The 17,994-nt window shown below is 50.4% G+C and overlaps 1 pseudogene; it reads right to left on the bottom strand.

The window, feature by feature from the left end:
* Positions 1-391: 391 nt before the first annotated feature.
* On the bottom strand, positions 392-3,024 carry LOC129133399 (ciliary microtubule associated protein 1A-like; annotated as a pseudogene).
* Between the last annotated feature and the right edge of the window lie 14,970 nt (positions 3,025-17,994).

Below are 17,994 nucleotides of genomic sequence, written 5' to 3'. Positions count from 1 at the left end.
CACCCCTTGGGCCCACAATGAAACACATTTCACACAGGACAGATGTGTTTGTGGGCACCCCTTGGGCAGATGCCAGCTGTGTGCACTGCAGAGGGGGACACTGAGATGGGCTTTGTCCTTGAGGCCAGCATGGGCCAGCATGGGGTGAGAGTGTGCAAGGCAGGGCTGGAAAGCTTTCACAGTGCTTTGCCCTGCTTAGGTGAAAGGGTGGTGTTGGAGACGCCAGCGTGGCTCCTGCTGTTACCTCACTGCTCTCCCCTCAGCCTCATGCTGCTGTGTTTTGACTGAGGCATAGACGTGAGACAGTGAAGCCAGTGGTCTACAGCAAGGCACACTGAACCCCACCCTGCTGCAAAGGAGGAACAGAAGAAATCTCTTCAGGTGTCTGTCTTTAATCGAGATGTGTTTCAGCTCTTAAAGAAGCTTTGAAGAGAGAATGTCGGAGTCCAAAACTGAAGGCAGGATCCCAGGCCTTGGTTACTGCCAACTTGTCCTGGTTTAGGGCAAATTTGGAGGAGAATTTCCAAATTAGGGCCCCTCCAGTAAGCAAACCCCCACGGCCCCTCCCCCCAACCGGTTCGGGAAGGATTCCTCAGAGAGAAGTGGAAAGAACCTGTTTATTTAATAGGCACAGCACCCCCCAGCACACAAAATGAACAATACCGGATGGCAACTCTGAAAAGAGATGACAAATTCAGAAAGTCTCTCCTGGGGGGTGGTCACTCTGTTCTCAGTCCCTCCGGCACTGGGGCAGCTGCTGCAGGCCACTAGGTGCAGACTCTTGGTGTTTCCCAGGTCCCAGTCCAGAGCAGGTTCGAAATGGTCAGAAAAAGGAGAAACGGTCCAGGAAGAAATTTGGACAGTTTAGCTAAACTAGCTAACGAGCAAAGCAAGCAGAAGCAAAGCAAGCAAGAGCAAGAGAGAGCAAAGCGAAAAGCAAGAGCAGAAAAAGCAAAAGCTGCAGTCTCTGTGTCCCGCCAGGTTGATAAGAAAACCAAAACAAAACTTTCCCTCTTCAGAGCCAGTCTTAAAGGTACAGAACACAATATCCAACATTAACAGAACACATGAATGGAGATACAAGCATCATAAAGTCACACTAGGACACAATTGGAAGAGGAAATTGGGAAGGAAAGACGTGAAGAGGATGCCTCGCTCTCCAGAGATGTCCTCAAGTGAAGCTTGTGCAGCAAAAGACATTGATGGGCTGACTGCCTTACCTTTCCCAGGGTGTATTGCGCTGGAGCTGGAAACGCTCCCTTTCCAGGAAGTTTGGTTTTTAGTCCCATGGAGAACTTGGGAGCCCTGGTTTTGTAGACATCCAGATAGATCCACCTTGTCAAGTGCCACAGGACCTGGCATCTGCAAGAGAAGCAATGAGGTTGGTGGGTACAAGAGGCAGTGTGGATTCTTGCTGGCTGTCCATGAGTACTGTGCTGCTTTAGGTGGCTGGCCAGAGGAGTAGCGTGGGAGGCCTGGAGCCTTGGGAACGAGGGCTCCTTGGGAAGACAGGTAGATTTGCCAGAGGATGAGGGGAGATTCTTGCCCTTAAGGGCAGTGAGCTGTACTGTGTCAAAGCTGCTGGGGTGGAAAAATGGAGGGGTTCAGGTGTGGCTGTTCCTGGTAATAGCAGAGCCAGAGGCCCTGTGGCTTCTTGTGCTTTGCTGCAGGTGCAGGGAAGCGTGTGTTATGTGGGGAAAGGGCAGGCACTGGGGCCCTTGTGCCCTGAGCAGAGCAGCTGAGCTTCTGCTGCTGCTGCTGTCAGAGAACAGAAGCACAGCTCACCTTTGCCACCTCTTGAAAACAGCTCGGGTATTGACTCTTCCCCTTCATGGAGTAGCATGGTTCAGCAGGAGTGTATGCTGTGTTGAGTCCCAGAATCCTGGGCAAGCTGTAGGTGCCAGGAGCTGGAAACGGAATAGGAAGACAGTGTAGGTCAGTCCTGTGGGAAAGGGTGCAATGCCTTGGGTGGAAGAGAGTCAGCCTGCCAAGCTGGCTGTGAGGAGCAGGAAGGCTATCCTGCCCCTCATGCCAGTGCCTATGGCTTTTGTTGCATGTGGTGTGCCTGGGCTGTTTGAAAGCAGAGGTGCCCGCTCTTGTGTGAGATGGGAGAAGTTGGTGCTGTGGGATGGCACAAAGCTTGTTGAGTGCACGCTGCCTCTTGCTGCGCAGGCTTTTTGCTAGGCCTGGTGAAGAAGCTGCAGATGCTCCCTGCAGGACACGCAGGCTGTAAGAGTGTCTGTTTCCCCAAGTTCCATACCTGGTGTCCGGAAACCTCTTAAACCCTTGGCTTGGGATGCCAGGCTATTGGCCGGTGCGGTACGGAAGACGTGTTTGTTGGCAGGATCTGTGGTGGAGTCACCTGGGACAGAGAAGGAGACAAGAAAAGTGAAGCTGGGAGCCTAAGTGCAAGGCACAGAGGAGAAGTCAGGAGGAGGTGGAGGAGGTGCTCAGTCTTGCTTCTTTTCTGTCTGGAACTCTCTGAAGCCCATTCAGGGCGTGAGCAGAGGACTCTGTGCCCCAGTGGCACAGGGCAAGAGTAAGGCCCGCTTGTCTGGCCTGGATGAAGGGCTGCAGAAATGCTACTCACTGGGTCCAGGGGTGACCAAACTCTTGCAATTGGGACGTGCTGTCACAAGTGCTGATGGAGCCACCTGCTTCCCAGTCTTGGTGATGGATGATTCGAGGAAGTAGCGAGGACCTGGTGAGCAGGTTGCTGCGGAGGGAGCATTGCTGCCTGCAAATGAGTGTGCGGGGGCTCTGTCTTTGGTGGGATCATGAGCCCTATGACCTGGGAAGCAAAGCCTGTGAAAGGACCTGTGCCTGCAAGTGTGTGGTGAAAGGAGGTTCCTAAGTGGAAGCAAGTGCTGTGCTGTGTCTCCTGCTGCCACTACCTCCCCTGATAGTGGGTTTACCTGTTAACCTAGGCAGCCAGTACTTGGCACCTGGGGTGCTGCATTCTGCAAGGATTGGGCCCTGTCAGGGATCAGGTCTCCAGGTGCCTACCCGGGGTCCCTCCATGCTGGTGGCCAGAGAAACTACAGGAAAAACTGGAGAGCTACCAAAGGGCTTCTCTGACACAGCGCCGGTACAAAGCTTTCCTGTAGCCCAGAGCAGGAAGAAAGCAAACTAGCATCACGAGAGAAAGTGAAGAAAAGTGAAGAGCAAGAAGGAGTAGCAGATGGAAGAGAAGGAGGAATGGGGAGAAGCAGCAAGTTAGAAGCAAAGATGCAGCATGAACTCCCTGCTGTGCCCTCCGGCCATGATTGTTTGCCAGGCCAGCAGCAGTGGAGAAGCGCAGCGCTGGCCTGGCTGGGTGGTAGCCTCAATCCTCCTTAACTTGCTGGAAACTGTTGCCCAGAAAAGCTTCCCCACAATTCCCCTGAGCTGTTGCAGTTCTTTTGTTAAACAGCCCAACAGTAGCTCCAGGGTTCTGGAGCAGACATTCTCTGCTTTGGAGTTTGCATTTCATTGCAAAGCGTATCTCTATTTTACTACTCAGTAAAGGGTCAAGTTAGACAGTCAAATCCCTTCATGACAAAGTTTACAAAGAAAGAACCTTTCCCTGAATTCTGGGAACAACTGCTGCGTTTTTAGAAAGTCTTCCAAGGTCTGCCAGTCTACATTTTCAAAGGTGTCGTGCTTGTCCCAGCAAACTGAGGAAATGACAGACTCTGCTGCCACAGACTCTCCCGTGGAGGGAAGGGAAGCCCTGCAGGCTCCCTTGCAAATGCCTCCCCAGTGGCTACAGGCACCCCCTTTTTAGCTGAACGTCTTGACAGGAGCTTTACCAAACCAGTGGCATCCTAATGCTCTTTCTGTTTCAAAAGCAGAAACTCAGTCGCTAAGAAAGAGCAGGAAGACATAGAAGAGCCACATTAGGATACACCCTAACCTAAGCAGGAGGGAAACCTCTAATTAGGTGCAAAGTTACTAATGAAATAGGCACCATAAGAAACGCCATATGCGGCAAAAAGCACAGGTGCAAGTTGCTGAATCATTGTAATAGTGCCCTGCATGTCTGCAGGCTGTGCTCACACGCTAGAAAAAGCAAGGCTCCTGTAAGTGTGCCGCAGCCCACTGACAAAGGCCTTGGCCAGGAGGGTTCTCCTGATCTGAGCAAGCGCTAGGGCTGCTCTGACACTCAGGCCTTCCGTGCACCAAGGCACCCTTCTGATGTCACTACGACGATGTGGCAACCATGCCCTGACATTACAGAGCAAACGCTCCATGTTGGTCTGTGAATTTATGCAAAGCAATAACCAACCTTCCCTAGAGCAAACACAAAAGAGCCAGGGAAATTCTTCTCTGTCATAAAGCAGCACAAACTCCCCACCATGGGCCAAACCCTGTTGTTCAGGGGATCCAAGAGGAACTCCAGGAGTGCCCCAAGCACCTACAGCCTGTACCCCAGCTGAGCACTCAGATGGGACCCAAGCAAAGGAAACCAGACCAAGAAAATGACCCACAGTATTGCACACGGGAGAAATTATTCTCATTTTAAAAATTTTGAAGGTTTATTAAACCTTAACAAAGGACTGAATAAGGAAAAATTGCAGCATTGAGAGTCTCCATGACTAGCAGCCGTGTGCTCATCTACAAAAAGGACGCTCTGCTTTTATACCCTTAGCCCCTCCAAAAGTTTTGTCAGTCAACTCTTTCTCTGCCATCCATTGCTAGAGATTACTTTCTTGCATCTTGACTGGAGGTCAGGTGTTGTTACACCCCGCCTGCTGGTAACAAGCCAGCCCTCCCCAAATGCCCTGACTACCAAGGCTATTACAAGGGAGATAAGAAAGAGGACTATGGGAGGATATATTACGATATCATCACTACACATCTGAACATCCACATAACATCTACTTCTTAATTGTCAGAGCCAACCATTACATTACTCATCTAGAACACACAGAACCAGGAGAGAAGCCACTGTTAGAATCACAGATGAAATCCTTCCTAACAAATCTCCCCACATATTTGCACCTTTATTAGACATGTCCAGGGCTCCGGTGCATGTACATCTCTGCCTTTCTTCCCCTTTGGCAGCAGTGGAACTGGCAGCATCTGCCCGCCAGCAGCAGCTGCTCCAAGCTGGGAACGCGAGTGGCAGTGCTGATTTCCAGAGGCTCCTGTGTCCCAAGGGAAGCCAAGGCAGGAGCGGGTTGAACGGTGCTGGCGCTGCTGCTGCTCTGTGCCAGAGAGCCCCGGCTGGGCAGGGCACGGTGCCCACTGCGCTGCGGGCTCCTTCTCCTGCCGGAGCTGGGCAGACCTGGGAGCAAGGCATGACAACTTGTGGGCAAACCAAGGGGTTTCTGGGGCTGCACTGCTCTGCACACACCCAGGACACCTGCAGCACAGAATTTTAACCCTCAAACAGGTGAACCAAAGGGAAACAGCTGGAAAAGATTTCATTTGGACCTTTCCTACCTGCTCAACAGAAGTCTTCAAAATGAATGTTACCAAGCAGGGCCTGATCCCTGCTGCCAGCTCAGGGTTAGAAGAGAGGCAATACTTGATTTCAGCACTGGGTGGGTGGGGAATCACTTCCATAATACGTGCACACCCAGCAATCTCACTTACTAGTTTGTATCCATGGATCTAAGACATATTCAATACTTTGCTGAAACTCACAGGCTAGATATTCCCCCAAAATATTTGATTTACTGGTTGATACCTTTTGACTTACTGATACCTAAATCACTTCTCAGAATCTACTGACATGAGAATAGGAGTGTCCTGTAGGTCCCTGCTGATCTTTGTCACAGGTTCAGGAGGAGCCCCATTCACAAAATAACCCAGGACAAAACTGGGCTTGGAAAGCAAATTCATTCTATTAGTTGCAGTAGCAAATAATACATACCAAGCCCTGGATTCCTAAAAATCCGCTGAGCAGGAGAAGGAGATGGAGCGTGGTGCTCAGCAGCAGGGGCAGGCAGGCAGTGCACTTTCAGGACATCCCCTGGATCAAAACGCCTGTGCATCTCATCCTTCTCACCCTTCCAGCTCAGAACCAGGCCTTGTACCTCCTGTTCAGGAGTGGAATTTCCCAGTTATGGCATTGGCTCACACATGGCTGGTGTGTGAGATGAGGCCAATGAATCAAGGATTCAAAAGAACTGGAAGAGTTAAAATTTTAGCAAGATTTAGTTAGGGGGAAAGAGTAGAAGAGAAGAGTAGTGCAGAAGAGTAGAAATAATAAGGGATAGTTAATTTTTAGCAGATAAGGTGGTTAAGGCTAGGGTGATATATCACTTGCCTGTCTTCACCATGTTTAAAGAAGCAGGATGGGATGCAGATTTCTTTGTGACAAAGAAGAGGACTGTAGCCTGCACCTGGGCCCCGAAACTTCAGCTCTAGCCAAGGGATGCGAAAGCCTGCCAACAGGTCATAAGTAAAGACATCAAATTGAGGAAGACGTCTTGGCCTTCGTCAGAAAGAGACCATTCCCCACTTTAAAACCCACCAACCCACATGAAGTGAAAGACTGCACAAACGCAAAGGAACTTTGGACTCAATTACAATGCATTTTAATACAAAGGGGAGTAGATGGGGTTGCCTAATGAATATGTATTAGTCATTTGGGGAATTATATGAATATGTAAGACTTTTTTAGATAAGTAGAGAGCCAGAGCCCATGATTCTTCACACATGTCTTTAGGAGATGACTCTTCGTGTGCCTGGCACTATAATAAACATACCACCTTCTAACTTTAACTGTGGCGAGTTCTATTCCATGCTTCATTTGGTGACCGCGGCAGGAATGCTTCTCTGCTCCAGCGAGAACAGCCAGGCTGTGGACGTCTCTGGGCGCTGCCAGGACATTCCTTTCCTGGAGGCACCTCCGCTCTTGGCTGTTCCTGTGGGGGACAGACAAGACTGCTGGGACTGTGGAGAAAGGGAATATTTGACTCTGTATAAAGTGACCTGTAAGGCGTACGCAGGGGAAGGGCTGTTCACAAGTCACACAGAGATGTCCTGTGCACAACGTACGCCTGTACAGTTTGGGTTTGGGTCTGGCTGCTGGCAGAAAGGATTTGCTGTGTCAATAAGGACCCCCTAGCAATTCTGGGGGTGAATTGAGCAAATCCTGTTTTATTGCTGCTATTTTTCCTGTGTGTTGTAATTGTGGTTGTGTTTTCAGTGTGGGAATGTTTGAGGAAGATGATGTGGGTGGATGCTGATGTGGTGGATGGTGTGTGTTGTGTTGAGAAAAGTGAGCATCCTGTCCCCTCATAAAGAGATAATCCTTTCATGGTGAGCTTGTGTGTGTGGACTTTCTAGTTGCAGGGGTTGGTACTCCCTGTGACACCTGGTGCTTGGGTATACAGGGGGGTTGAGTGGTTTTTCTCCCACATTGTGGTCATTTGGGGCTGTATGGTTGTGTTTGGGGAGATTTTAGGATTTTGTTTGCAACAGGTGCAGCAATTTATGCAGAAAACTACAGTGTGGTGATTTACATATGTTGAACTATGGTAGTTTCTTTCTACCACCCCCCCCTTCCCCAGGGTTTAAAATTTCCTGCCATGAGGTGGACGCTCTCTTTCCTCTCCTGGACACTCCCTTTCTCTCCTGGAGTTGTTCTCCATTAAAGCTGTGGGACTATGGTCCCGAGAAGAAAGAGCGCCTCTCATCTTTTGCTTTTGTCCTTGTCAGTGTCACTGGGTCCAGAGCTCGCCAAACTGATCCCCCACGAGGCGAAAACTGAGAAATGGCCCCACATACACAGCTCAAAAATTGGCTGCATTTTTGATGGACTGGGGTGTTTGCCACATGTGCTGGTTTAGGGCAAATTTGGTAGAGAATTTCCAAAGGAGGGCCCCTCCAGAAAGCAAACCCACATGGCTCCTCCCCCCAACCAGTTCGGGAAGAATTCCTCGGAGAGAAGTGGAAAGAACCTGTTTATTTAATAGGCACAGCACCCCCCAGCACACAAAATGAACAATACTGGATGACACCACTCTGAAAAAGATGACAAATTCAGAAAGTCTCTCTCAGGGGGTGGTTGCTCTGTTCTCAGTCCCTCCGGCACTGGGGCAGCTGCTGCAGCCACAAGGTGAAACTCTCGGTGTTCCCAGGTCCCAGTCCAGAGCAGGTTTGGGATGGTAAAAAAAAAAAAAAAAAAAAAGAGAGGAGAAACAGTCCAGGAAGCAATCTGGACTGTTTAGCTAAACTAGCTAGGAACAGAAGCAAAAGCAAGCAGGAGCGAAGCAAGCAAGAGCGAGTGAGCGAGAGAGAGAGCGAAAAGCAAAAGCAGCAAAAGCAAAAGCCGCAGTCTCTGTGTCCCAGCCAGGCTGATAAGAAAACCAAAACAAAACTTTCACTCTTCAGAGCCAATCTTAAAGGTACAGAACATAATATCCAAGATTAACAGAACACATGAATGGGGATACAAGCATCATAACGTCACCCTAGGACATTCCACCCCTTATCCCCATATCATCAACATACTACAGCACATCATGCATTTATTCACACAAAATTTTCATCTGTTCCTCCAAAATTTACAAGCAATACTCATCATGCCCTCATCACATCCCCACACTGGACCACTGAATCCAGGCCCTATACTGCAGAGCTGCAGAATTCCCCCCTTCCACCTTACTCACTTGAAGCTCCATCTATCACTTGCTCAGACCTTCGACACTTGCACCTCTCCTTCTCCATCTCCCACTTGCCCAGACCTTCAACACTTACACATTTCCTTCTATCTCATGTCTGTATGGTTTAATGTACAGACAATGGCAGTAACATCCAACGAACAGTGATATTGCATATCATTCTCACCCCACAATCAGATCTCCCTGAGGTACACATCGTGTTGTTCCATCTCTTTGCATTATCCACCATGTGCAACCTGGTCCCTGAGCAAAGACAACCCCACGAATGGGTTTGTCTGTACTCGAGGCAGAATTGACCCACACATTCTTCCCTAACAAACCTCTGACACGTACCACTGGGACTTTATCTCCATCTATTACATTCAGGGACTCAGACTGGGCAGGACCTGCTCGGTTGGTGGAACCTCAGGTGTTAACTAACCAGGTGGCCTTTGCTAAATGCTGCTCCCAATTTTTGAAAGATCCCCCACCTAATGCTTTCAACTGGGTTTTTAGTAGTCCATTGTACCTCTCCACTTTGCCTGCAGCTGGTGCATGGTAGGGGATGTGGTACACCCACTCAATGCCATGTTCCCTGGCCCAGGTGTTGATGAGGCTGTTCTTGAAATGAGTCCCATTGTCCGACTCAATCCTCTCAGGGGTACCATGTCTCAACAGGACTTGCTTTTCAAGGCCCAGGATGGTGTTCCGGGCCATAGCATGAGGCACAGGGTGGGTTTCCAACCATCCAGTGGTGGCTTCCACCATGGTCAGCACGTAGCGCTTGCCCTGGCATGTCTGGGCCAGTGGGATGTAGTCAATCTGCCAGGCCTGCCCATACTTGTACTTGGACCACTGCCCACCATACCACAGGGGCTTCACCTGCTGGGCCTGCTTGATGGCAGCACACGTCTCACAGTCATGGATAACCTGAGAAATACTGTCCATGGTTAAATCCACCCCTGGGGCTCGTGCCCACTTAGGGGTAGCATCTCTGCTTCGATGGCCTGAGGCATCATGGGCCCATCCAGCTAGGAACAACTCTCCTTCATGTTGCCAATCTAAGTCTATCTTTGACACCTCTCTCTTTGCAGTCTGGTCTACTTGCTCATTGTTTTGGTGTTCTTTATTAGCCCGACTCTTGGGGACATGGGCATCTACATGGCAGACTTTCACAGGTAGCTTCTCTACCCTGGTAGCAATGTCTTTCTACTCATCAGCAGCCCAGATTGGTTTTCCTCTACGCTGCCAGTTAGCCTCTTTCCACCTCTCCAGCCATCCCCACAGAGCATTGGCTACCAACCATGGATCAGTGTAAAGGTAGAGCTTTGGCAGCTTCTCTCTCTCAGCAATGTCCAGGGCCAGTTGAACAGCTTTGAGTTCAGCAAGTTGGCTTGATCCACCTTCTCCTTCAGTGGCCTCTGCGACCTGTCCTGTGGGGCTCCATATGGCTGCTTTCCACTTTCGTTTCATTCCCACAGTGTGGCAAGAACCATCAGTAAAAAGAGCGTATCGTGTATCTTCTGCTGGCAGTTGGTTGTATGATGGAGCTTCTTCAGCCCGTGTCACTTCTTGTTCCCCTTCATCAGCGAGACCAAAGTTTTCACCTTCCGGCCAGTTTGTAATTATTTCCAGAATCCCAGGGCCATTCAGGTTTCCAGTACAGGTGCGCTGTGTGATAACAGCAATCCACTTGCTCCATGTAGCACTGGTGGCATGGTGCATAGAGGGAACCTTTGCTTTGAACATCCACCCCAGCACCGGGCTGCCAGGAGGAGTTGTGCTTCCGTGCCAACCACCTCCGAGGCAGCCTGGACTCCTTCATAGGCAGCCAAGATTTCCTTCTCTGTGGGAGTGGAGTTGGCTTTGGACCCTCTGTACCTTCAGCTCCAGAATCCCAGCGCTCGGCTCCAAGTCTCTCCAGACACCTTCTGCCAAAGGCTCCAGGACAAGCCATTGTACCCATCTGCAGAGTAGAGCACGTTCTTCACCTCTGCTCCTGTCCTGACTGGGCCAAGGGCCACTGCAGGAGCGATCTCCTGCTTGATCTGGGCAAAGGCTTGTTGCTGTTCAGGGCCCCAGTGGAAATCGTTCCTTTTTGCAGGTGACCAGGTAAAAGGGCTCCCAATCTGGCTGTACTTGGGAATGGGGATTCTCCAAAATCTGTGGTGCCTAGGAAACCTTGTGTTTCCTTCTTGCTGGTTGGTGTAGACATCGCAGTGATCTTGTCAACGACCTCAGTGGGAATCTGACGCTGTCCATCTTGCCACTTTACTTCCAGGCACTGGATCTTTCGGGGAGGTCCCTTGACTTTGTTCTTCTTGATGGCAAAGTCAGCTTCCAGGGGAATCTGGATGATCTTCTCTCCTTTCTCAAATACTTCCATTGCTGTGTTCCCTCACACTATGATGTCATTCATGTACTATGTACTACAGGTATTCTCGAGCCTCACCCTTTTCCAGTGCAGCCTGGATCAGTCCATGCAGATGGTGGGACTGTGCTTCCACCCTTGGGGCAGTCAGTTCCAGGTGTACTGCACACCCCTCCAGGTGAAAGCAAACTGAGGCCTGCATTCTGCTGCCAGAGGAATGGAGAGAAACGCGTTAGCAATGCCAGCAGTGGCGTACCACTTTGCTGCCTTGGACTCCAGCTCGTACTGGAGTTCCAGCATGTCCGGCCCAGCCGCGCTCAGTGGTGGAGTCGCTTCATTCAAGGCACGATAGTCCACAGTCAATCTCCATTCTCTGTCTGAATTGTGCACAGGGCAGATGGGGCTGTTGAAGGGTGAGTGGGTTTTGTTGACCAGCCCTTGGCTCTCCAGCTCACGGATCATTTTGTGCATGAGGATCACGGCATCCCGATTTGTTCGATACTGCCAGTGTTGCACCGTTGAGGTGGCAGTCGGCACTCGTTGCTCTGCTACCTTCAGGAGTCCTGCTGCAGATGGGTTTTCTGATAGTCCAGGCAAGGTGTTCAACTGCTTCATGTTCTCTGTCTCTACAGCAGCTATTCCAAAAGCCCACCTGAGTCCATCTGGGTCTTTCTAAAAGCCCTTCCAGAGGAAGTCTATGCCCAGAATACATGAGGCCTCTGGGCCAGTCACAATAGGAATTTCTGCCACTCCTTCCCAGTCAGGCTCACCTTGACTTCCAACAGGATCACCTGCTGCAATCCCCCCATCACCCTGGCAATGGAAACAGGTTCTGCATCCACATGTCCTGAAGGGATTAGAGTACACTGTGCACCAGAATGGACAAAAGCCTTGTATATCCATAGCTCTGGTGTGCCAGGGATCCACACAGCCCAAATGACACAATTTTCCCTGGCCTCTACCTGCCTAGAGGCAGGGCTTCTCTAGTCCTGGCTACCGTTCCCTCCCCGGGCGTATATTCTGGATATTCCTTCAAGGGGATCTGACATATCATGCTCCCTTCTGCTATACCTGGCAGCTCGGTCACAGGGAGCTGGGGCTACATCCATTTGGGTGTAAATCCCTCTCTTAGTAGTTTCCTCCTTTAGCTCACATACCCAGGCTGCTAGGACAGAGATGAGTTTTCCATTCCACCCTCTCATGTCTTGCCCATGTTTATACAGGAAGAACCACAGGCCCACTCGTGGGGTGTACTCCCTCCCCCTAGCTGGGGGATGTTGGGCTCTGACACTGGGGCCTCTGGTTTGCACTGGTGCCGCATGGGAACTGTCCTTGCTCATCTCCTTCCTCATCTTCTCTCTGAATTTTTCCTGTTCATCCTTGAGACTCGACCACAGCAGAGACATGAGTGTGTGTCAGGCCATCGATGATGGTCTCATCATTCCTGAGTTTGCTTGCTACAGAATTCACTGTCTCTTGGTTATCCACAAAATGCATTGTTCCCATGAAGCTGGAGTATTCAGATGGCCCCTGCTGTGCACGGCTCCACCACATTTGCACTGTGCACCTGACATTGTCAGGGTCATTATTTTGTCCATCCCTTGCAAAAAGTATCTCCAACACTGCCATTTGTCTCAGGGGTCAGAATTTTTCCTTTATTTTTTCTTGGGCAGCACCAAGCCCTGTGCCCCCTCCAGAGCCCAGCCCCAGTGGCTGCTGGCTGCCTCACAGGGCTGTGTGGCCAGGGCAGGCCAGTGCTGGCCACAGGGAGAGCCCGGCCCAGGGGCTGAGCCTGCACCAGCTGCACCCTCCTGGCTCTCTGCAGCTGGCAGAGGACAGGAGCAGAGCGGCCGAGCACCTACGCCAGGCCCTGCTGTGCCAGGACAGCCCACAGGAGCCCCTGCGAGAGGCGGCCATCAGGCTCATGGGTGACTCATGAGCCCGGGCTCCCCTGCCTGCCCTGCCCTGTCCCTCACTGCCCCACACTTTCCCACCATACCCAACCTCCCTCTGCCCAGCCCTGCCCAACTCTAATGTGCTCTGCCCTGTTCTGCTCCACCCAACCCAGCCTTGCCCTACATCACTGTGCTCTGCCTTACACAGCTCCACCCAACCCAGCCCTGCCCCATCCTACCCCACCCTGTCCCACCAAACTCTGCCCCACCCTGCCCCACCCCACCCTGAACTGCTGTAGCCTGGCCCTACCTCACCATGCTCCACTCTACACTGCTCCAACCAACCTGGGCCCATCCTACGCTGCTCGGCCCTGCCCCACCCAACCCCACCCTGCCCCACCCTGCCCCGCCTTGCCCCACCCAACCCGGCCCCACCCTGCCCCGCCTTGCTGCAGCTCAGCCCTATCGCTGCCTGGGGGTCTCTGCACAAATCACCAATGGGACGAGACTGCTGGGGAACGTGTCTCGAGCTGTTTATCTTCCAGCATCAGTCTCATTACATGGTTCTGGCAATGGGAAGATGCCAGCAGCTCACATCACCGGCAGCAGACAAAGAACTGCAGGTTACAACTTCCCTTAAAAGTTTTTTGACCTATCACACAAAGCAAAAGCAGATTGACAGTACTTCTATCCAAACACTGTAAGCACACGTACCTTTGGTTAAACAATGTTTGCTTATTTTGGATACAATACCTGCTTGTAAGCATTAAAATACAATGCACAGAGCTCCATCATTAGGCTCAGAACTTCCTAATATCTCGGTAAATTTACCTTTCTGTAGCTTAGGGAGTTATGCTAGTTAAGCGTTAATATAAGGACCATAATTCTATTTGTCCTTACCTTTCCACTTCTTCTAGAATTTTTCTGCTGACAAATTTATGGCTACAGCTTAACTCTAATAACACTTCTGCTCTCCCTGAGGCCTGCCTTTTGCAGCTTTCCCAAAACCCTCTGATTTTAAGGATTTCCACAGGCCCCAGCCCCTCCTGCTGCCCCGGCAGCGCCGGCCGGGCCCGGCGCCGTGGAGCCCCGCCCGGCCTGGGCATTGCTGCTGCCACCCTCTGGCAGCCGTGCCCTTGGGCGGCAGCGTGCGGCAAGGGCCCGGGCTGAGCCCTGCCGGGCCAGCAGCCCGTGTGGCCACAGTGCCGGCAGCGCCGCCGGCAGGGAGCTGTGCCGCTGGCGCCGTGACAGGCTCTGTGTTCACAGGCATGGCCGGGCGGCACCTGAGGGGGCAGCAGCAAGAGCTTCCCGTTCTCAGTCAGGGTGAGTGAGGGCAGCGGGGGCTGGCCGGGTAAGCTTCAATGCCCCACCAGGGAGCTGCAATCCCTCTCCTGTCTGTGGCAGGCTTTGCTCCCTGTGTGGGTGAAGGGTGGCAGGCAGAGCACACAGAGATTTTAGGGACACGAGGGGGATTCATGGTCAGCACATTCTGGCTGATCCGGTGGCAACTCCTCCCTACTGGACATGGCAAGAGTTGGGTGGGGTGGCCCTGGCTGGATGCTTTCCTCAGGTCACTGCAGATCCAGGCTCTGACCATGGCTCTCTTTCTCTCTGTTCCAGGCCTAGAATCCCCAAAGAACAATGCCAGCCCATCCTGCTCTAACATTGAAAGTCACGCTAAATTAGGCCTAAGACCTGAAGAAATAGGGTCCTTTTCTGAATCCAGTGAGCCAGTGTCCCAAGAACAGCACCAGGAGACACTGAGGAGGACAGCATCTCCCATTGCCCCTGGAGCTCTAGACAGTTGAGGATTGGTACGGCTGAGCCTGTGGGAAGCTCGCGTGGCTTCAGCCCTCTCCCTGCCTGTAGATAGCTCCCTCCCTCCAGCCCTCAGACACTGTCCATCCACTTTTGCCCCTCCACCCTCCCTCCGTTTTGACAGCTCCATCTCACCAGCCCTCAGACCATGCCTATTCCTATGTTTTCCTTCCACTCTTCCTTTTGATAGCTCCATTTCTCAAGCCCTCAGACCCTGCCTGCCCATTCCCTTTTCCCCTCCCATATCATCCCTTTTTTTGCTTTTCATTAATAAACAGTTTGGCTTCTTCACTTTGCCTGCATCCCTGTGGAGCTGAAGCAAATCCGGGACCCTGGGACACACAGGCCCCTGCTGCCATTCTCTGCCACGCTGTGTTTTGTGCACGGACCCAGAGGAACAAGGGCAGGTCAGGTTGGAAAGGTCCCTATGCTGAAGGTGCAGTTCCACAGCACCGTGCAGTTCCAGATCTCACTGAGCACACTGAAGGCCAGCAGTGGGACAAGGAGCCTGTGTGTGTCAGGGACCAAAGTTGTGTCTAAGGCCCTGTCATATTTGGTCCCCTGTTGTGTTCATCAACAAGAGAATGAAGAACAGAGAATGAAGGAAACCTTATGGTTTAACTGGTGGGAATTTAACCCTTAAGGGAAACAATGGACTGGTCAATCAATGGGAAGTGAACCTGTGAAAGAGAACAATACACAATGGAGCTGTGGTTGGCATGGAGGTGGTATCACAGGTCACTGCAGCCATCTCACGCACTGGCCAAGCGTGAGATGACCTTGTAACTGGAAAAACTCCACTCCAGAGGAGGAGATGTCAGGCCTGGTCTGGGGTGGAGGGATGAAAAGGACAAAATGCCCGTCCTTTTGGTGCAGGAGATGCCCTGAATGTGGGAGGCCTGCCTGCCCTTCCCACTGGAGCCCCATGCTGAGGTACCCTGAGCGCAGCCCAGTGCTCCTTGCTCCTCTCTGCTGAGCCGGGAGTGTTTGTCTGCTTTTGGGATGGCCCTGGCTGTGTCAGAAATGTATCTCAAAAATACCATCCATCTTGACTCTGCTGAGGTGATTCGATAGGCAGGGGGTTAGAAATACATTCTGTCAGATTCCTGTACTTGAAGCTAATGTCCAGGCGCTGGCCAGGAGCGGCCTCCATGCCCTAAAGCAGCACTTCTTCCTCATGGCTTCCCTGCACAGGGCTCATTTTACACTTGCCCTTAGTTCTTCTGGTAGAATGTGTCTAAAGCTTTTTGTCAAGTCCCTCTCCTGTCAAGTTAGGCCCGCCAGGTTTTTGTTATGCTAACTGGTGCTAAGTGCTTATGTAGGTCTGTGCTAAGTACTTGTTTACTTATGGGAATTGCTTGTGCTTATGTCAAACAAAGGCCTTGTTTCATTCTCCCCTTTATCCTGATGCAAATCTTTTGCAAGATCCTCTGGACAGTCCACAGTACATATGTACTGTTCTGCTGCTGTTTTAATTTTCTACCACATCCGTAGGTTTATGATGGTTAAGAGGAGGGTTAATTTTTTTAAGATTAGAACTGGTTTGCTGAGGAAGCTAAAAATCTGAGGAGCTGTTGGTGGTTCCAGATTTGTCCATCACAAGAAGACACCTGACTCATGATGTTCTCTCTCTTTCTCTATTTTGGTGATGATTTTGGTAACAACTTTGATACCGGATTTGAGTGTCCATCAGGCTCTGTGAGATGCATTTTGGACTCCTACCACTAGCCATTCTATATCAGGCTGGTACGGCATTTGCTTTAGAACGTTAGCGTCCTGTCCAGTTTGGAATTTGGGCACTTGCTGATACCCATCATGTGCATTCTGCAGCATCTGTAGAGAAGTTCTTGTGTGGTGCAGCTGAAGTCGCATCCACTTTTGGTTGTGAAATTACAAATAGAGAAGTTAGTACCATTAGTAGTTTCATTAAAAGACTCAATTGTAATAGTTGTGCAAGCAGATCTCACACAGGCACAGCCCCTTCCCACATAACACACCCGTGATAGTGCATGGGTAACTGGGCTCATTTCAAAAATACAAGTGCTGCCCTCAGCATGCAGACACCCATCCTCTCTTTCAAGCACTGCATTTTTGCACACAAAATTCAGTGCATCCCTTGGTACACATGCTTTGATACTAAGAGTTTGCCAGCTTCTAGTTTTCTTGTTGAAAATGGCCCAGACATTATGCCGAATGGGTCTGACAGTTACGTGAGTTCTTATAACTCCAAGGGCCAAAATTGGAATGACACGGTATTTTGTTGCATTCTTAACGGTTAATACAAAAGACTGCAGGGTTCTGTTCATTCTATGTGAAATTGGCCAATTGCAACCAAGTGTGGAAGTCTTTTTCAAATTGCTTTGTGGTTTCATTTTTAGCCATGATTTAGTTCATTCTTGTGGCAATTTCCCCAGCTCTCCTTTTTTTAAGTTCTCCTGAGATTACAGACCATAGCCACACACAGCTGAGCTTGTATACATTAAAATGCTTAAGAAATGTCACCCTGTAGTTTTCCCATAAAGCCACCAACTGCTTGAAAATCCTGCTGTGTATTGTTGGCCAGGGTGCTTAATAGGTTAGCTGCCAGGCTTTGGGTATGGGCAAGTGATAGCAGGGTTGATCTGAGAGGAGTTTGTATCTGTCCAATGTAAGAGCTCACAGTGCTTACTTTCCTGAGTAAGACTTCTTGATCAATAGAATTTAATACTCCCAGTTCAGACCCAAGCCATCCCCTTAAGTCTATTTTATACCTATCATTTGGTGTCTGGGAATGTATCCACAGCTCCCATTCTTTTAGGCTTTGCTGTATGAGTGGGCAGTATTGCTGTTTAATTTTGGAAACATTAGCTTGTATCTTTACCTCCAGCTTTTTCAGAGAGTACTGTGGATTTAGAGGCAACAATTGTTCATTTGTTTGTCTTACCCCAGAGTGAAAGACTATATTATTTCACTTATGGGTCCCGTTCTACGGAGTTGTTTGCTGATGTAAAGTTGTTTGTTTTGATTTTAATTTTAAATGTCTGTTGTGTGACCCATTCCATTTCGCTCCTTGTCGAGTACCCAATGCATGGTAACTGGTTTCTTCAGATACATTGCCTGCCTGTAGGCAAGCATTTCAGAAACCTTCAGAAACCTTGCACTGGCCCCTGGTAGTATTACAAAGGATGCTTTACAAAGTTCCCACTACAAATAGTTGAGTATTCTGAGTACCTCAGCCCATAAGAGGATGCAGCTGTGCTATTGGATTCCATGCATATCTGGGTTGCCATCACGTGGTCATGAAATTGGACATGATTCACCCTAAGAGGACGAT

Source organism: Agelaius phoeniceus, chromosome 7 (genome assembly GCF_051311805.1).
Source record: "Agelaius phoeniceus isolate bAgePho1 chromosome 7, bAgePho1.hap1, whole genome shotgun sequence".
In the NCBI taxonomy this organism is placed as follows: Eukaryota; Metazoa; Chordata; class Aves; order Passeriformes; family Icteridae; genus Agelaius; species Agelaius phoeniceus.
Note: the sequence above shows the minus strand (reverse complement) of the source record. Positions and strands in the feature narration are given on the sequence as shown.